Source organism: Lepeophtheirus salmonis, chromosome 10 (assembly GCF_016086655.4).
Source record: "Lepeophtheirus salmonis chromosome 10, UVic_Lsal_1.4, whole genome shotgun sequence".
NCBI lineage: Eukaryota > Metazoa > Arthropoda > Copepoda > Siphonostomatoida > Caligidae > Lepeophtheirus > Lepeophtheirus salmonis.
In genome coordinates this window covers 18,794,371-18,816,793 of record NC_052140.2, presented here as the reverse complement: position 1 = coordinate 18,816,793, position 22,423 = coordinate 18,794,371, and the positions used below count along the sequence as shown (strand labels likewise).

Genomic DNA, 22,423 nt, shown 5'->3' with positions numbered 1-22,423 from the left:
TGATTAATTTTCTCCCTAGCACGTTGTCCATTGAGCTACATCGTTCCGTTTTCTAATTTTCAATGTTTGAAAAGAGACAAATGTTATTTGATTCGTCCATAAAGATTAAATGCGGTATTAATCATTATTTTGCATATATTAATTATGATAGACATGATACTAACCTATGAAATACATTTTGCGTCTTTTTTTCTAAAGCCACCTTATGGAGAAAAAGAGAAAATAAAATCATTACCGCTACCTGAAAATGACCTTGTAAGTAAAAAATGAAATTTTTTTATGGGTTATTTTAATACCGCATGCAAATTTTTCATGCTGACTATAATCGAAATTGAAAAAAGGGTAAAATTAAACCGCTCTAATATACAGATAATTTGGTTGTCAGCTGTCAATGTTTTTGCTTGTGTTCACCTAATTGGTGCACCGTATAAGGATGATTGATTGAATTAGAAATTTTGTTTTTGTTAAGTTCTGAACATTGGACAGTTTATATTTAATGTCGAGGTGGATCAAACTCGAAAATAATGGGCTTTGGCTAAGTTGGGCTCCGAGATATTGGTTTTTGGGACAGCCTGTTGGCTTTTAGGCAACAGTATGAGAAGCAATACAATTTACATACTCATTACTGTCGTCACTTTTTAAAAGAGTGTCTAATACTTTTGCCTTAAACTATTTTTAATCTGAAGGACATTTTGCCTTGAAACCATTTGATATATATATATGATATTTTGTCTATATATATAATTATGTGAGGTTTTTTCTTTGTTATTGTTTATTTTGATGTTTCATTGGAATTTATAAATCCAAATATATCCTGTTTGTTACTGTAAAATGTATGTAATGTTTGTTTTCTCTTTAAATAATGATGTAATTTTGCTCTTACTTCCTATAATCCTTGATTGTCAATCCATGAGCATTTTCCTATTATGTTTAATTATAAGTAATTGATAAGCACTTTTTCTATTGTAATCGTTGCAGTTTTTTTTCCTTATTATCTGTTTTGTCACTGATTCAAATTCATTACATAGTTAGATGTTAATAGTATGTTTGCATTGAAATTTTCGGGCATAATTTCACTATTTATACAATAGCAAACAACTATTTAATGTTTTTTTATAGTAATTAGCAATACATATTTCTATTAAAAAAATCAATGGGAATATCAATTATTGCCAAAAATGAAATAAAGCTTTATTAAAAGCATTTATTTATATATTAAAGCGAAATACTCTAGAGGAAAAAATGTCCTTGGCGAAATGGCTTAAGGCAATATGTTCTGAGGGAAAATAGTTCAATGCAAAGTAGTGCAGTTGAAGCTCTTTTGTATGCTCTGAATTGGAATACCTCCTGCATAGTTCAATGAAAAATAGTGCAGTTGAAGCTCTTTTGTATTCTCTGAATTGGAATGCCTCCTGCATTGTGTGAACGTATGCCCTTTTTTGATATGATGTTCATTAGAGTATATTTTACATTTCACTGTTTCATTGATTCAGATGGAAAAATACGTTTTTATGATATGAGGAATTAATACTATTTGAATATCCATAGATTTCTGTAAAAATTCATCCAATTTGAACTATAAATGAAACTTCTTTATTCTCTGTGCTGACCAGTAGAAAATAAGAGTCCTCCATATTCATTACACTCTAATTTACGAATAAAAATCGTGCTAGCATTTTGAATAATTATAGTTTGTTGTCATTTCTGGAGGAATGCAATGAATGTGGTCATTCATACTTGTAAATAGTGTGACATTTACAAATAATCAATGACGTCATCGTTAGGAAATTATTCATAAGGTGTAAAATCAAAGATAACCTCATCAATTGGGTTTTAAAGAATTAGTTTACATTTGAAACAAATGTTTGGCTAGAAGGTGCATGGCAAGGGCTTTTTGCGTATAAAGTTTGACGGCGGTATTTTTGATTTGGGATTAGACCACCTCTTCTTCAATTTTACACAGGAATCTATAGTAATTTTGAACCTTTTCTCCTCTTGTTTCTTTTCAGAGGAAAGGTTGCGGGATATACAAATATAAATGGTTAAGCTATATAATGAAGCAAATGAGTCCTTGAAAATTATAAACTATTTCTATATGGAAGAGTAAATATTTTTCTCATATTACTTCATTGTAAATATTTACGTTTTGAATTAATAATTACTGTGTACTACTATCTCGTTCATTATTCCCACAGACTTTTAAAAACAGGAAAATTGTTTTCCTCACATAAGAAAGTTACATCAATTAACCGAATAGGTATGTAACATGTATGGTTCTTCACTCTTGAAATATCAACTGATTCCATTTTACCTAGCTTTAAATTTGACTGAATGTACTTCTTTTGCTATTATTCCAAACTGTAAAGAAATATATGCATAGAGATAACAATATGCGTGAATCATTGAGCAAAGATTTCAACTTACAAAAAGGTATGCCGTCACATAAGTTGGTTTTTTCTTACATTAATAATTGGCAATTGCAACTAGAGAAAATTTATTTAATTCTAATGGTGAAATACAAAGTATTTTTTATAATTATTATTCATCCATTATTTACTATATCTAATCATCACTCATCAAAAAATAAGCTAATCGAAAAATAAACAAATACTCTAAGAATTCGAGTCAAATCTTGCAAAAAAAAAAGTTGTTGGTAAGCATTAATATTTCTTTATCTGTCCTTCCATTACTACAAACCCCCCATCGCTCCTCCCTCGTCAAAAACAAAAAAAAATGTTGTTTACAATGATGAAAATCCAGTGCAGAATGGACATATTAAAAAAAAGAAACCGAAAATCAACTTGGTAACCCTGACAATTGCAAGAATGTTTTGAAGGAGAGAAAGAATAATACTCATGACGTTTATTTAAATCAGCTACAATCAGCAGCTGATAATAGAGGAAGGAAAAAAGGATATAAACAAGGACATTTGCTAGAATACCTTCAATGTCAATCTCCAATTCTACTCTGAGTCCAACAAGGACTTACAATTAATTATAACTCCGCAACAAATCTTCGGGATTACAATCTGTCTTTTATGTGCACACACGACGTTTAAACAGGTTTTGAATATAATTGAATTTATCAGGAAAAGGATGTTTACTACACAGGAATGAAATAATAATGACAAATGCTAAGGAAAATAAAATAATTTCTGGTTACTACCAATTAAAAATTAACGGGCCAGCTAAAAAAACACATGGAATTTACATCTTTAGTTATGTACATCTTCAATAGCTTTTCCAAACATATGGTCATAGCTGACAAAGAAGACATTACACCATACATTATTTAGAGAACTTTCGATATTATTGCATCCATCCTTGGCCCTTGAATTTGTGGCCACCAGTCAATCTATTTTTTTTTTTTTTTTTTTTGCCTCAAACCCCTACACATCCTGAATCAATGCATAAATTGTAGTTCTAACTCTAGTAGTCAGGTGTGTCCAAAGAATTATATATATTTGGAACTTTTCCAGAAAAAAATTGAAAATTTCAATAATTTAGAAAAAAAAATTGAAAAATTTAACAAAGTTTGTAACGTCAAATTTTTTAAATATTAAATTTTGTGTTAAAAAATATCAAAAATCCATATCAATTCATAGAAAATTCATTCTTTTGGAAAAAAATATCAAAAATGACATTTTTTGGAAAAAAATTTGAGATATTGGAATAAAATTTCCAATATTAAATTTTTCGAAACAAAAATTTCTAAGATTAAATTTTAAATTAAGAAGAAAAAATTCTTTAATTTTAAGCCCTTCACTATCTGCATACCCCCATGATGATGTATTTGCAATAATAGAAAAAATGTCCTGAGTTTTCCTTCTCATTTTTACAGGTGTAATAAAAAGTTAACCAATCTACTTATTTCCTTTAGTAGACGTTGAAATTATTATACAATATTAGAGGTGACCATGTAATGTAATTATACCAAAGTGTGTCAGCAACGATTTTCTACTCTCACTGAAAATGTAATAAATGTAATCAAATACAAGAATATAATTATAAAGAATAATTCAAATACCTAAATATATTGCTTTAATAAGTAAGAAACTATCAAATAAAATAAAACCATTGTTTACTTTCTATGAATTACGGTTGGCCCAACAAATACACCAATTGACGTTAATCTAAAGATATCTGGGTCCTGTGTTTTCCCTACGATTTTTTTGTTGCCTAACTTTTTTCTAAAATAATAAGTTTGGGTTGTTTGAAACAGAATAATATATAAAAGGATGAAGATAGAAGAAAACAGACAGACAGAATGAGACAAAGTGAGAAGTGAAGAAGGGAGATATTGAAAGAATGAAAGCATAAATGGTGTTTTTTCTTTCGTTTTTTTGTCAAAAAATATGTCATGTAATATCAATGTACTTGGTTATTTTATGTCTAATTCTTAAATTTAACACTGACCTGTTGGATATTTTTGGATTCCACGAAGGAAACAAAAAAACAACAACAACATATTAATAAATATAAGATTTATTACGTAGAAGTAAACCAATAGACAATGATGATAACTTGACACACGAGTATAATTCGTTTTATTATTAAAGCTTAGTCCACACGATAACGTTTCTAAAATGTGTTATTATTTCTTTAATTTATATTCAAAAAGTTTACATCTACACAAGGAAATAATTTGCTTAACCGTATCAGTATTGAATTCCCACATGTTAATTATAGAAATTGCGTACAAAAAAATATTGTTTTGAGAGGTAAAGAAGGCCAACTTTGTGTGTATGCAAGCTCAACATGGATTCATATTTTTCATTTACCTCAGAAAAAGTTTCTTCATGAACGAGTTTTCAAATATATCCTAAATTTTTTTGAATATTAATTGACAAATAATTGTGCTTGTACCTTTTGCTTTATTTTGCAAGGAACGACAAATCTTAATTCCTTCATATCCACCATGGTGATATACAAATGATGAATTATAGTACCAAGAAATCTAAGTCCCTTGAGTGATATATTTCTTAGAGTAAACTTATGAAGGAACAAATATTATAAAATATATGAATTTAGAATCATAAATATACTGTATACATCAAAATTTAAATTATATTTCTTTGTTGGGAATGAAAATATGTTTAGATTAATGAGGCATACGCTAATGGAATATACTTCCTGGAACAGTAATAACAAGAATGGAGTAGCTTATATTGAAATAAATTATCTTTAAAAAATAGAAAGGGAAAACCGGTTGTTCTGTGTGCTCTTTTTGCTTTTTTGTTCATTTTTGATAGGTCGTCGTGATGTTAGCATGGTGTAAACTGTTTTAAAAATGCATAATAAATTAAATATATTTAAAGTCAAGTAAAAGAATAATATTTTTCCTGCAATAATGTTAATGAAAGGAATGAATAAGTTTCTTTTTACTTTTAACTAGTTTTGCATCTAGAAATATTACAAAACATGAATTGGTCACGTGTTTTAAGATGTATTTAAAAAATATTTGTACAATATAATTTTTAAATAATTTTCCAAAAGCATTATAGTTACTTTATCAATTGAACTTTTAATCTAATTATTTCACGTAGATTAATCTTTTTCAGTACAATTTGATTCTCATTTGAGTTTTATTCTGTTTATTACAAAATTAAGAAAACTATTCAAAGATTTCTATTTTTCTAAAAACTTTTGATTTTTGCATGGAAATCGGTGAAAAGAAGCTTCTTTTTTGCCTATTTTCCTGCAATTTTTCTAATTTTACCACATGGAACTACGATTGGACTTTAGATGGCAATTAAATTTTTACATAAAAATACTGTTTTAAAATTTAGTAAAAAGGGAATTCAGAAGACTTATACTTATAGTCAGGCATTCATTTTGTAGATCCAAAATATTCCAATGTCAGACTTGTAGCTCACTCACTATTTAAAAATTAAAATACAAGTATTTATTTAATTTATCATTTAATGTATTTATGAAAGACTACTAAAGAGTTTACATAATATTTGTTCTTCGTTAATATTAATAGAAAAAGGACGTGCTTTTGAGGTTTTGTCGACTTTTAAAATTTCCACTCATCCATATATCTAGTAATGGATGCAAGAGTACAGATAGCACAAACGTCAACAAACTTCTACATAGTGTTCCCATGAGTAGTTTTGTGTCAGCCCTGATTGATTCGGTCCATTATATCTTCAGACCGGTTTTAAGGCTGTTGGTCTTTTGGACTGTCAGTACTAGAATTTATAAAAAATAAAGTTGAGTGACATTATCAATGACCAAACTTTTTAAGTCTTAGAACTGATACTCAGGATTGAACTATAACTGATGGAGACTGAACTAGACGGGACTGCAGTCTTCAGTATAACTGACCCAACTCCGCATATGAGACAATGTAAATTCTAAAATTCACAGAGAAAGTCCTTTTAGAAATAATATTTTGCTATAAAGTGCTCCAAATTGAAACAGAGGGAATCCCAAGTTTGGGGGAGTTAGGAGTAATTTTAGAGTTTTTTTTGTTTTGTTTATTCGATATAGCTCGAGTACTAATTGACAAGGTTTGCACGTAGCACATCCCTACTCAACGCTATTAATCATCTCATTTTTAAAACAAAACAAACATCATTTGTTTGTTTCAAGGTCAATAAAATTTTCTATTTATTTTCAATGTACATTTCCTCTCGAAACACCAATAATGTCCAAATAACATTAAAAACCTTACTTTTAAGCTACTTTAGCATTTATTTAAAAACATTTATTGTTGTCTGACATTAAGACCTTCTTTCAAACTTAATCCAAGATTGACGTATATTCTAGTGATTCTTTACTCTTGCAACGAAATAAAATTAATGATTTATTTAATGAGTCATTTTTTGTTTCATAATCCCTCAGTTATTTCACTGGGTTGTTCATCTTGGCCAAGGACGGATTTATCCATTTAACTTTTTGAGAAAATCCATTTTTTTGGGATAATACTCCCATAGTTTCGGAGTTATGAATAAATTACGGAATTAATTACCGAGGTTTCGAATAATACATTGTATGCGTTTAAAAAAATAATATTATATTAGATGAATATGAAATAATATTATGTGACGTCAGTGTTGTTGAGCTACCCATTTCAGGTCCTAAACAAGCTAGTTGTATAACAATAAAACCTTATTTTATTTATATGAAAGAAAATAATGTACTAACACTGTTTATTTTGACTTAAAAATGGGACATACGAAATTTGTGATTGACATATTGTCTATCAAACTACATCCTAACAAATCCTTATTTGCACAGAGTAGGGATTCAAAAATTAGCAGTCATATAAATGTTCAATTAAGTTCGTTTAACTTTTTATTTTTTAGAATTTTTAATACACTTTTTTGGATACTGAGAGATATGGTAGAGAAGCTTCATCATTCGAAATGCCATCCACTGGTCTCAATGACGGCCTTGATTCTGGCTCTAAAGCGGGTTCACACTTTTTTTTGATATTCTTTTCAGGGTAATTTGTCCCCTCCTTGTCGATAGCAGCTTTGAGGGAGTCCACATGGGGTGAGAAGGGTCGCATTGGTCTTGATTGGGGAACTATCAGTGTAAGTCTTTCTAAAATGGAGGATAAACATAGGTATTCTTACTGTCTATATTGTTACTAGATACAGAGTGGGGTTTCTGTTTATTTCTTTCATATCATAGCTGCTCATAGCTACATTTCCTAGCTGCATTATTGGTTTGTCTGGGTAAAGTAAAGTTATATTGAGTCAGTCCCTATTTGCTTAGTCTAATCCAGTCTTAGGACCATTCCTGTCGTTCTTTAGGTGTATTGGTCCTCCTCCAAAGGATTCTTCAAATCAACAGGGTCACCATATTAATTTTCCATTTCTTTGCATTTAAAATGCCAAACATGTTGATGATGTACAACCCTAACAATAACTTTCTATTGTCAAAGTAGATTTATTTTCTCATAATCTCTTCTTGAGTGTTGTATGTTATTTTAGAAAATGAGGTGTTAAATTATTTATGATCTATGAATAATAAATGTGAAATATAGAGCTCTACTTATAGGATAAATAGAAGATAGTTATGCTATGTATATATGCTCTAAACATGCACTTAAATAACCCCTTGACGTCGTTTATTTTTATAGCATTGATTTAAGTGCTTTTTTTGTTCATAATACATTTCTGGTAATGTTTCTCTCAGGTATACTATTGCTCCGCCTATACAAATGTAATATGACTCTTTATGTGCAAATGAATAAAAGAATTTGACGTCATTCAATAACTTATTTATTATTAAAAGTCCATATTCTATTAAATCAAACAAGATAGAATCTAAATTTAAAATGAAGTTTGTATAGGGTGCATCTACGTAACTTCATTTAATTAATTAGTTATATAGTTGAATTTGTCGTTCTAAAAGAGACGAAATAATTCCATTTCCGTTTTATTAAAACCGGTTTTCTGTTTGAGTAACAAACCCAAGAGTAAAGGGAGTCTTCTATCATTTCTGAAAGTGACACAATGCAAGATCGAAGTTGGACCTCTGTACAATACATGCTCTCCTTCGATCCACTTTTTAAAAGGACCACACCAGTATACACCCACAAAATGGTAATCCAGACGGGAATGCTTCCAAATGAGTGCCCAAAGTGATCCAAACGAAAGTCTCAGGCAGCGGTTATGGTATTTGTTATGGTTTCAAGTGAGAACCACATCATACAACGTCCATTCTTGGAAGTCGGCGTGAGAGTCAACACAAATGTGTACTCAGACGTGCAGAAAAGTGTGCGGATCCCTTGGTGCAATTAAATGGCTGCTGACAGACGCTGGGTGTGGCTTGAAATTTGTTTCTTAGCAGTCTTGCACACTTTTTGCGGTGGGTGCCCCCCTCTTGGCTGAAGATGTTAGGGCATCATTATATGTGTCCTGAACAATCCGTGTTGTTTGATCTTCACATCTTCCTTGAAGAAAATTAGGGGCATCTTCTTCCTGTCTGACATAATACCGGTCCAGAACAAGACAATGGTCAGTTTCTGGTACCTGGGGATGATATGGTGCTCCTGAAGATGGTTGTAAATGGTCTTGCCTAAAATACAGCCTTTTTGGGAGTTCTACATGATGGCCCCAAGGGTGAACAATTTTGTGCGAGCTTCCTTTTCCAAGGGACTCTTCACCTCTGCTAAGTAATCCGGGCAACGGGTGGCTATTTGAAAAAAATTTAATAATTTATATTAAATCATCATATTTTTCACAAAAGTTTATCCTAATTAATCAATTAATAAACTTAAAGATTTATTCCTAAACTTATTCATGACTCTAGACGTAAATACAACATGATAGTTTATTGTTAAATATTTAATTTATAGTTTGACAAGTTTTCAACATATTTACACATTCTAAAAACTGTCGTTACTTCCTAATCATATGTTCATCAACAAAAATAAAAACAGGTTTAAAGCCGTTGGTAACGTTAGTTATTGATTTCGGGAGTAACAATAAATTTTTATTGTATTTTATTATATTTATGATTCAACCTATGGAGAAGCTATGAAATACAGGTACTTTTATTAAGAATAACATGTCCAGTGATATTATGATCTGACAAGAGGAAGGAGTTTTATTCATGGATTAAAAAAATTAAATATCTGACTCACTACGATTAGTATGGCTCAAAATAATAAGATTTACCAATATCCTGAACAAATAAACTTGAAATTAATATGGTCATCCACATAATGATTGGGAAAAGAGAAGCTTTGATGTGAGCTGTTGCAAAACAATAGCTACGAGAAACTATGAGCTCAAATAAATAAGCACAAATCCCCAACCCCGCGTCTTGCAATGATATAGGCCAGAAATTACTCCGATGTTGATCCTTAATTTTCAGTCCGAGCTCAACAAGGACGTAGTCTTATAATTCCCCACAAAATTCGCATTGTTACTCCTCAACTTTAAAAAAAAAGTAATTACTTTATACATATTGTTTTCGATTTTAGAGTAAAATAATAGCGTTGTAATAGTTTTGGAAAATAAATAAAAGTAACAACTTTTCAAGTTGCATTAAGAAACAAAAAAAAAAAAACTACCTTCCTGATTATCATATTTTTTTCACCTATGCAGAAGATGATCATTATTTTATTTTCTAAACTGGATATCATTATTATTCAATAGAGAACTTCTTCATATACAGTAATAACTAGTATGTCTGCGCATTAATTACGGAGGGTAATAATGAGGCTTTACTCGGTAGTTCTAAGGGGCAGACCTTGTTGGACTTGGTGTAGAATTGAAGATCAAAGTTGGTGTAATTCTAGTTTATATATCTTTGCTATATAAGGAGTGGGAGTTTTGTTACTTTCCTGCCTCTCACGACTGTTCTCGCCTGATTTAATAAAACACAATGACCGATAAACTTCTCAACTACAAAAAAGTCTTCCAAAAGTTATAATTACTTTGTTATTTCGGTTTATTTTAGAGTACACACGATCAAATAAAATACTTTATGTAAGTAATATTTGAAGTATGGTTCAAAATATATTGTCAAAAGTGACAAAATAAAAATATTAGACGTTAATAAAAACAATATACAACAAATAATTCAAAAAATTCTTATAAAACTTTTGTTGTTGTACAAATTCAAAATACCTTTTTATATTTTTTCAAAAATTATAAATTTTTGTATTTCAATAAAAAAATTCGTTCAAAATGTCCCCAAAAAGTTTCTTTCAAATAAAACATCATCACAATAAAAAATTCATTCTGAGGTAGGCAATTATCCTCCTTTAAAAGTAAATCCTATTCACGGATAGTTCCGTGTCATATACTTGATCTTGCCCAGTCTTAGGACTGGTCATATTGGTCTGACTTTTAGTCCGTATGACAGGTCCTTAGGACTGTCTGTCTTTGTCACTATCTTTGGAATGTTTCCTAAATATGCCATTTTGTTTTTGTTTGTTTCATTTTGCTAAATCATATTTATATGAAATATACGACAAAAGTACTGCATATACCGAGCCAACCGTTATTATTTACCCATTTTAATACACAAAGTGTCTTGTAAACGCATGCCACGGAATACGCCGCAGATCCTTTCCTCTTACCTTTTTTTGAGGCCTCGACACTGCTGATGGAAGCTTGTTCATCTTCCTGCACATGTCACCAATTAAGGAATTTGGCCTTTTCTTAAAGGTACTTCAGGCGGTTAACTAACAAGGAGGGTTGGGGTTTCTACCCACTCATGGAAAATTTCTATGGTCCTGCCTGATCTTGAACTGCATGGATACATTGTAAATCGTCTTCTTCGAGGCCCAAATCTACTCTTGGATGGCGTTCTAGGAAAATATCCCTTGGAGGAGTGATGCAATCACAATGTTCTTCTCGTATTATGTGCTCAAGGCAGCAACTCGGACAATAATGCTATTAGTAATCGATATTGAATTATGTGTTGAACAACATTATTCATCGAAAAATTGTAAAAAAATTACACTAACCTCTCAAAATTTGTATAATAGTGATGTGATGAGTAAATAATAAGGGTTGGTCTGATAACTTGTATAAAACATTTCCGTTTTCATTGTAATACAATATTACACGAAAATATTATATATCTACATAGTAATATAATTTATTTTATGATATAACAGAATAATTAAAACAATGAAAAACACCTTCTATGACGTCACAAAGGATCGATTTAACCTTCTGTAAAGACTCAAAAGTAGTGTTGGGCTTTATGGGCAGCGGTTGAAAAAAATTAAATTTTAATATTCCGCTCATATTGTAATTGTTACCTAAAAATGATTTTTATTTCCCAAAGCTGTCAGTAATATTATCATATTGCTTAAGACGGAGATAAACTTTGAAGATTGGTAGTGGAGTTATCAAAGGTGGTTCATCTTAGGATTTGCAAGCCTAGAAAAAAAAGTTAAGGTCTACTGTGAATTTTTCCTTGAACCACTTTCATTAAAATACACTCAAAAATCAGGATTATAACATAAATTTGACATTCAATGAATAAAATCACCGATAGCTTGGACTACACGTTTACAGAGTCCCAAAAAACGTCCAACTGCCTTCTTGACCATCCCAAAAGGTAAAGTTTAAACAGCTTAGAAGCTGCCCCTTACGACTTGTATTGCTGTGGTACCGTAGATATTCATTGATAACACGATGGGCAGTTGAATGGGACGCTACCTCGATGCTGTCAGCGATTGCATTCATCGATTGGCCGAGATTCTTTAAAAAAAATCGGTTTATTTTCCTCAGCACAGCAGAGCTACCGACGATTTTACTCACTTCCAGTTAACAAGGCTTCTGGCAAATCATAATCTGTGAGTCTTAACAACAACTTAAACCATAACAACCATTTTTGCCAAATCGACTAGTATAACCTAATTCTTCACGGGTAACGCGTTGTCGATTTTACCATGTAAATTGCACAAAATCCAAAAAAGTTTTGGTTCTTGATTAAAAAAGTTATGAACATGTTGCCATAACGAAGGATAATGAATAACTTGACGTGATATAGTTACATTTGAAACAGACTTACTCTTTTTTTGTGTGTGTTTGTATTAAAACCGCTTTGTAAGGGGGAAAAGAATAGGCCAGAGTGAATTAAAGGTTTTTTAAAAAACTTAACTTTATGTGTAAGCCCTATTTGACCTCATAGTAGAATGGAGGATTGACATAGATTCTGCCTATATCATTGCTAGATATAGATTGTTTTTTTTTGTTGATTTACTTCATTTAATAGTTGATTGCAGCTTAGTTAATGGCACGTCTTGACAGCAAAATTGATCTTCTCTTAATTAGCGTACCTGCTCTTCATATTATAAATAATCTCCGACCAAGTACTTGCGAATAACTATTCCACTAGATGCATATATTCAAAATATATATACTTTAATGTTTTTCGACCTTCAGTATTTGATGCTGAATTTTCAATACATGCATATATTTGTTATGTATTTCATGGATCAATGAAGTTCAATTATAATTCTTTTGATAGGACCATTTATGTAACTAGCTACACTGCAACGTATAAGTCAATTGAGTATATCTCCAACAAAGAATCTTCTCAAGTATACACATTATTCGAATTATATTATATAAAAGTATAGTCCAATGGAGGACACTTTGAGTATTCAAGTATCATGACTAGTTTTTAGTCAATTTCAAATGAAAATGTAAAGTATAATAAAAAAGAAAGAAAATAAGTTTTAGAACACTCTTTATTCACTAGATTTTGTAATTTTTAACTAAACTTAATAAAAGTTTTGTTCTTCACTTGTGAAATTTATTGAACTAAGTTCATCACTTATTTCTGCTCATAAAATAAATTCACACTATAGTTACTAAAATTTTCGATAAAAATACAATTTCTTTATCATATGTTATATGAAAATATCATAAAATTCAAATAAAAAAAATTTAATTTGTATTATTCTAAAAAAATATTTTAAAAACCATCACTGAGGAGTCGAGGAATATATATTAAAAAGCAAAGTTTGTCTGAATGTTTGCTGGTACATCATTTTGTATTGATACTACTTGAACAATGAAATAACAATGTAGCAACGAGGGTGTGTATTTCTTACTCAGCCCGTCATCTATATAAATGAAATCAAAGTTGATATATCTCTATGAATTAATGAATGCTTGAATGAAGGATGATGTAGTGCTTATAAGTGCCCCTGATGAGCATATACACACAATACAGTATATAAAAAAAATGACATTTAATTAGTAATTTGTCGGTACTTATTTATTCGGTCCATTTCAGTCTAGCCTTAGGACCAATTATATTGGTAATGGGCATTTTTTGTAAAAATATCAATGGTTTATTAAGCCAAATATGAAAAATGTATTAATATTATTTTACATTTTGTAAAAATATTATTTTTGTAATTATAAGACAATAGAATACGAATATATTATATAATTTAATTTTATTAGATACCGGAATTAAAAAAAAAAAAAAACTCTCATTGACGTCACAAGTGATAGATTTTTCTGACTAATGGGACTGAACTAGACCTTTGTCCTCGGTCCTAAATAAAGACCGGCCCAATAATAAATAAATAAAATATGGAGCACTTTATAAAGTCAATGAAGTCTACTGGGCTTTTAGTTTAACCCATATTAAAAAAGGAAAAAAAAGAAGTACTTTATATAAAATTAAAAAAATTAATTTGATGAGGTCTAATAACAATTTGAATTACGCTCATTTTCCATATTCAAAAATCTATATTAATTTAGCAATTAAATATGTTTGCATGTTTGCCGTACGGTCAATTTAAAACGTATTTTTGGACCGCGTAGATCCTTGATCTAAGTAATAATAATACGGGCACGTTATAATTAAAAAGAAATTGTAATGTACTGTATTGAGTTTTATAAAAACGGTATGTTATAAAAAATATCTCAGAGGTGTTCTGCTCAAATCATATTTTATACAACTGCTTAGAATTGTATAAAATATGAGTTGAGCAGACATTTTAAAAGGTTGTATGTATAGCAAAAGCTCACATTAAAAAGAAAAGATAAGGAAGTACTTTATATCATATCAAATAATAGTGCATTTGACTTTTGATAAGGTTAAGCAACAAACGTGTGAAGCTAAAGCTTAGCCACAAAGTGCACCAGAGGCATAATACTCATTACGTCATTCTAAACAAGCAAAAAGAAGAAAAGTACATTTATTTAGTGTTGTAAATGCTAAAGATTCTTTACCATGCGAGTTTTTTATTGCTTTTACCAACATGAACAATATTTATTGATTTACAAAATCGTTTATTATTATTCTTTCAGTCTGGAGGTGAGAACATTTATGTATATTTTTTTAATAAAAAAATTATATCTCAAAGATATTGAAATACTGGAAACATATCACAAAATACTTAAATAGAGTAACAGTTATTTTTAGGGTGTTGGGTTTTTTGAGTTTTTTCGAATAAAAAATCGAAAAATTAAATTTTTTTGGAAAACAATTTTAAAAATTAAATTTTATATAAAAAAAATTCAAAAATTTGAAATCAAAATTCATAGCCGTTAACAAACAAATTAATTTTTTAAATTCTTAAAACTTCTTTTCAAAAATCCTCAATTATTCAAAAAATATTATGAAAATCCATTGTTGTTCACAAAAAATAAAATTTTTTGGAAAAAAATTTAAAAATTAAAATTAAAATATCAATATTTTTTTTAATTAAGGATGGAACATCCACAGTTATTCACAAAAAATTAAAAAAATAGATTTCAAATCTTTATTTTTTGGATAAAAACATTTCCAAAATCTAGCTTTTTTTTAAATTTCCAAATCTACTTTGTCTTTTTTTTTAATTCAAAAATCTAATAACTTTACCAAAAATTAATTTTTTTGGAAATTTTTGCTTAAAATCTACTGCTTTTCATAAAATTGGAGAAATTTTCAAAAATTAAATTTTAAATATTAAGTTTTCTAGTAAAAAGCAAAAAAATTCATTTGATATTATTTATTTTTTTAGGGGGGGACTACAACCCCTCCAGCCTTTCTCTGTTTTTCCTCTGCAACCACATAATAAGCCTTTTGACAAAGCTCTTATTACGTCAAAGCTAACTAAGTTTGAAAATATTTCCTGGCAAGATTAAAGGTCAATAATTATATCTGCCTCTGTAAGATTTTCTGTTTCAAAATCCATAACTTGGATAGTAGGTCCTGGGTCAACGCCCTTAAGGTGATTTAGTATCGTATTTCTGACCTCCGATAGTATTGTACGTTGAAAAGGATTGTCCGACGGAATGAACATTTTTAAGTGATGATTTTTTCATATTTTTGATTTTGTGGGATTTATATTCTATATTAATTGAATAAAGTTTGTATGTTCGTCAATGCTTAATAACTCTGAACTTTGCGGGGGACTTCCGCTGATAATTAATAAGGTTCTGAATTGATACACTGTAAGCATGCTCAGACTAAGCTGATTTATTCCTTTTTGAACGCGAATAAAAAAAAATTAAGAAACATATTAAAAACACTCATTTGTACATGTTTGTGTGCTTTTTTGGTATATTGGTGTCATAGTTGTGCCGGGGGTACTGATGCATTTTAATCGGTACTAAATAATATTGGAACGAGTACGTCTAACCGTACTACGTCATAAATAACTGTCACGCCAATAAAGTTACCACCAAAATTAAATTGTAAATTTAAAATAAAAATTCTCTTAATTATTTTACTTTTGTTCTAATTTCAACCTAGGCGTGACCTTAAAGGCAACAAAAAACAAAAGTTTCAATAAGATTTATTATAGAAATTGCTAGAAATAATAAAATGGAAGTAAGCAAGTGAAAGATTCTGTAGACAATTGTTGCAAAACATGAAGATAAAGTTTGATCAAAATTGTCTTGTATAACGTCAATAAATTTTTAGGTTAATCATCTCCCCTTATACCCAACAATAAATTCTCTGGACGTCTCTGTATACGCATAGCATTGCTTTGTTTTATAATTTTAGTCAGAAAAGTATCCAAATACTAATAATAACTTTGGTACTGGAAGCTTCATTTACTGCACGGATTTATTTGTAATTCATTTTAATGATAGATTGATTATCGTGTTAAGATTATGTTTTCTGTTAGTGGTAAATGTTTTAACAATAGTAATATGCACTTCAGTCGCCTAACCTTGTATGAAATATAAACAGATAGTTGCTTTGTCAACATTAGATATTTAGGGTTATACAATTTATTTTATTACTGGACACAAATTTTTTATTCCTTAGACTTAAGATACTTATTTACTCTGGCCAAAAAAACCCTAACATCGACATTGGGCTATACTACTTTTCTACCGGAATGACTACAAAAATAATGTAATCAAAAGTAAATCAGTATTAACTGTTAAATCAATTTCATATAAGTCTTTTATAAAGTGATATTGTAAATATTTAAGAAAAAAAAAATATCCCATAAATTAGTTGGATGCACTTGTTTAAGAGTGTTAAATGTTAAATAGGGAAACAAATATGAGCAGTAAACTGCTGTTAAATGAAGTTTTTTTTATTCTTGAAGTTTAAATAAATAACAAGGACGCTGTTGGAATTTTTTCTTTGTTAAAAACAGCTCTTAGTATTAAGGAAATATTAAATAGTGGCTAATCAGAACTTTTTTAATGTTTTTTAGTGTTTTTGTATGAAATTCGTGACCTAATTTGTATTTGTTAAAGAAATAAAACAGCCATTGACTCTCTAAACTATTTTACTTTTTGAAGAAAAACATTTCGTTTTTATCTCTGTGCTTTTATTTTCGGTACACCAGGATTTTATAATAGGTCATTTATAAAGTGCATGTAGGGAGACGAGGCATTTAAATATTCTGTATTTCACAAGTAATGTGTATCTCTCGTTGTATATTCGCTAGATGGCCTTGCAAAGATAAAATTTCGTACTCAAAAACTTCTTAGACAGTTATGTGATTGTTTGAATCAATATTGATTGAGCACTCGTCAAAGATAGATACCAGAAAAAAGACAATACGCCATATTTTACAGTCTTTTTTCGAACAAGGCGACAATTCAAGCATGGTGGCTAAAAATATAAAAGTATTTATATCATTACACTGCAACTCCCAATTACGTAGTATTTTGGTTTCTTCATTGCCGTTCCATTAATTTTGATGTGAAAGATGTACTACGCTCTGGAAGGCCAATTGTCGAAAATGTGGATTCAATAATGGAAATATTCGAGTCCGAGTGTCAACAATGTAACGCGTTTTGATTGCAAAGGAGACTAAAATTAATAGATTTATTTTTAATACTTATTTTATGTATAATTTATAAAGATTCATTATACATTACTATTATGACAATACCTCTCTGGAGAGTCCGGTGTGAACCCCCGAGATCTCTATTATGGCCCTTATGGACTTGAGGGGATTGCTATGGGCTACAGTTTTTGTTATCATTAGACATATTTGGAAGTAATATACTAAGTTTGGTATGCCCGGCAAGGACACAAAAGAGTTTTGCTTACAAGAGTAACTATTTTATTTTCTTTAATATAAATTGGTTACAATATTCGGGAAAAGTAGGTATCAATATTTTGTATTTTATTATTTCATTACTCGTTTAAAATAACAACTTTTTTGTATATTTTCCGTAATGTAAGAACAACCATTTTAGAGCTCTCAAAAAGAATGGAAAAACAAACAAACGTGCATTGATATTTTTAACTAAATGACAACATATTTTGTGTTGAGAATATACATTTTTAAGTAAGGGATTGTTTCTCTATATGTAGTAATTAACAAAGGATTACCCGGTGTTGGTTGAGCGAGGGAGAAAGCCCAAAATCCCATTGACAATGGTCAATATTATTGTTATGTAATCTTTAGACTCTTTTGGCATGGCGAGCATTATAATGTATTCATTATATCTTCTAAAAAATAACCCTCGATAACTGATTCAATTTTGAAAATATGTAATAGACTGTTTTTGTGCATTACTTATTAAAAAATTGAAAGTTTCCCTATATTACCGTTCTCCTCTATCTCGTGAAACCGTTCTATTTTTTTATTTGGATTGAGGTGGTCTGTTCTTGATGGCTTTTCTCTCGAGAAACAAGGAAGTGAACTTTAAATCCAAAATTTCCGCTTGTGTTTCCCCCGCTATTAATTTTGAAAATTATTATTTAACAACATTTTACTTGATTTGTTAATGTTTTGTCACCTTGTAAGATCGAAACACATGGAAAAACATATCTATATTTTGAAAGCACTTGTATTCAGTTGAAAAAAAAGGTAACTACTTATGTATATTTTTCGGATTTAGCAAAATTTCTTGTAAGTGCAAAATTTGTGGGAACAAACAATATTAGAAGAATATGGTATAGAAATTTAGGAGGAAGATTGACACTCTGGTGCACGTAAAAGCAAACTTTGTGACATTATCTATTCTAATAATTATGTAAGTCCTGTAAAAAAAAAAAAAAAAAAAAAAAAAAAAAAAAAAAAAAAATTACAAAGGGGCTTCGATATTTATTTTAATTATGGGAAGATTTAATGAAGACAGACAAAAGCAGTTCAAAGATGAAACACGGCCAATGGAATATTTTTTCCCTTGATTATTTAATCAGATGCTTTGTTTATGAACAGATAATATTAAGTTTAAAAAAAATATTGTGTTATGTATTGTAATGTGGAACTTTATTCCAAGAATAGTCGGTTGTTTGATAAATTACGTAGCCTCGTATATATTAGATTTATGGAAATTATTGTAATCCATCTTATTGTTTTATATCGCTAAATGCTTATGAAATTTTAGTAAACGTATTAGAAAAAAGAAAAATAATAAGAACAATCTCAATACAAAGGTAAAAATTTGAATATAATAATTATTGAGCTTTTAAAGCTTTGTAATTTAATTATTAAATCAACGAATTCTTGATTTTCTGTATGTTAGGCTCTATTTACAACAAAAAATTTATCAGATATTTTACCATTACATTAATAAAGAATAAGAAATGACCTCATTGGGAGTGTAAAAACAAATCATCCGTTTAGCTTGTACAATCTGCGTGTACAAGTTGTAACTTGTTTTACTTAATTGTACATGCCGATGTACTCATTTTCACTTCTCTACATATAAACACAAAATATTATTTTTGGTACGCCAGTCCTTGTATGTCTAGTTGCAACCTTAAAACTAAAAAAGTTATATGGATTAGACAAAACGAAGATTTTTTGCACATTGATATTGTTTCGTATCATTAAATTTCAGTCTAGTGGGGATAATTTATTTTTAATTTCCTAGTTCCATATTAAATAATAAATAATTTTCTTTACTTAACTACATAATTATTAAAATAGTTTTCTTAAAACAAGTTAAAATTAATTTCCTCTTTACTTTTTTTTAATATCAATATTTTGCCATTATTCAGTTATTGTTTTTTCGACTTTGAAGAGATCCTATTTGTAATATATTTATCCTATAGATCCTTATTGCGTCAATTTATTTCTCCAATTAAATATCCTGGATTTAAGGGATCCATCTCTAATTTTGACTAGTGAAGTTATAGTTTAGATAGATCATTATAAAACTAAAAAAAAATAAAAATATGCGATAGGTATTCTCATAGTTTGTACCTTGGGAGTGGAGTGTAACATACATTTTTCAATGAGCCCTCTATATGAGTAACATACACTTATATTTGGTTTTAAATAATATGCTTGTTTATGGAGTTGTATCATTTTTGCCACAAGAAAGCGCAGCTCTCTGCCGTTTTGTTTATAAACTAATAAAAGTGAACAACGCTCATAGTCCATTGAATGGCTAATTTCCAAAAATGTGTTCCATTGTTAGAAACTAATTAGTTTGTCAGAATATGAATAATAATTTTAGCTGATATTTATAAAATTCAATCACTTATACATTATTCCTAATATATCAAAAACTCTTTCATATTTTCTAGGTAAGCTGTTGATTTCTTTTTTGTAACCCATCTACACTGTCGAAACAGATTGCATCATAAACCGAAGAAGGCCAAATTGGAATTATAAAATTGTTATATTTAATAAAAAAATTAAATGGGTAAAATCCCGAAGAAATTTGTATATGACTTTGATAAAAATCCCTTTTGCTTGTATTGAACATTTCTTTATGTGGAAGAGAAACAGTTATATTTGAACTATTGCATATTAATAAGTACTTAAAAACCATATGAAATTTCTAGATTTATACAAATAATTTAATTTTAGTTTGATTACTGATGGCCAAAGTAGAAAAATATGTCATCCTTGCAAATTTAATCTGTATACACATAAAATACAACTTGTATGTGCTTTTTTATGGATGCCCACACCACTGGGCCTAGGATAAGCCAGGGCCCGATGGGAGGGGGCTTATTCCACAGGCAAATAAAAAAAAATGTTTTTGAGCTTAAGGAGACAAGATAAGGTGTTAAATTATAATTTAAAAAGATATTAAAGTCTCAAAAACAACTATAAGAATAAAAACATTTCCAAATTAGTTTAAAATTAAAAAAATTATGAGAAAATAAAATCAGAATCAGATTAGTAATTTAAAAAAAAAATTAATTTGTTCCCAATATTATTTAACAACCGAAGTAGTAAACTACATTCAGTACATTCAAAAATTGATTGAACATTCGTGCATGCTCATAACAAAAGGAGAGTAACCTTTAACGACTTGTTGATGAAATATAGTTGTAAGTCATTTTTGGACTCCGAGTAAAATTGAGTATATAAAGTGGAGTAATACTTGAAAATGTCCTTGTTTATTCCCTTTTACCTTATCGCAAATGATTGTAGTTGATCGAATTAAACTCTCTCCTCAAAAACGTTATTCACATTCTACCGTCTTGATTTTTTTTGACACGTACAATATACACACAATTTACATCACTAAGAATAACTCCTTCCTCTTGATCTTGAATACGTGATTAGAATGAGTAGGTACTTAAATAAACTTTTTTTTTATCAATTAACTCTTCTCTCTGTATAATACTTTGTATAGAATCTCTTTATGATCATAAAAGCATCAAATTTAAGGCATAAACGTATATGCATTGAATACATGGGTACCTAAAAGTACACCCAGGTATGAGCAGAGATGAGTAAACGTACATAACAACAGCACGGTGTGTGGTAAATAATTATTTGAATTTTAAATGAATCGTTTTTACATATTTCATTTTTACAGCTACCTCTTCCTTGTCAATTAGTTGTTTATTCAAACTTTTATGAGTATGAATAATATACGTTTATTCATTTTCTAATACAAGGTATAAAGTTCCGTCATATGGAAGAGTCTTGATATTTTTACAGATATTAAGATCGACTTAGAAGTACCATGCTTAGACAAATGGTTGGTGGCACCCCTGATCGAAAGAGGTAGTTAGTAAAGGAAAATCTATTATTTAGAAGGAATCTTGGTGAAAATTTAATCAATAATGAGCTGAGCTGCACCAGAATGCAAACCAATATTAAAATCTAAATTTGGAAAATAATCTATTGATAGTTTTTATCCACTCCTTAAATTGTTCGATTTCCTGACACATAAACTACCAACAGTTCAGTAAATGTTACAAAGTAAGAAAATTGGTGTACAGTAAACGACTAAAATTGTGGACTTTTTGATAACTAAGAAATGAAGTAAAATTTTGCAAGAATGGAAAGGGACCCCTTGATGAAGGCCTCGGACATGGCCGCCCACTACTGCTCAGTTATTTTGTATTGACTTCTAGCCTTAGATTTTTTAAATGTTCCTTTTATTGGTCTGATGGAGTCGTACTGATTAAATATAAGTAAGCATTATTCCATTCATTTTATACAAAATCGTAGAAAATATTTTTACCTCTAAAAAAACCCTAAACTACCAACAGAAAATAGTTTAAAATATGTCTATTTTTATTTAAAGCTCTGTTTGCAATTTGTTCTATTTTTTTATCTCATAAAAACATCTTTTTGAGTATATTTTTAA

General features: G+C 29.4%; 1 protein-coding gene across 7 annotated transcripts in view; it reads left to right on the top strand.

The window, feature by feature from the left end:
- Positions 1 to 22,423, top strand: part of LOC121125441 (uncharacterized) — a 189,384-nt gene that overhangs the window by 39,593 nt on the left and 127,368 nt on the right. The window contains exon 1 of one of the 7 annotated variants that reach the window (XR_011781995.1): positions 18,516 to 18,723. The exons of the other annotated variants lie outside the window; for them this stretch is intronic. The gene's annotated coding sequence lies outside the window, so the exon portion shown is untranslated. Of the gene's footprint in view, positions 1 to 18,515; positions 18,724 to 22,423 lie in introns of those variants that run through there. 7 annotated transcript variants of the gene reach the window in all.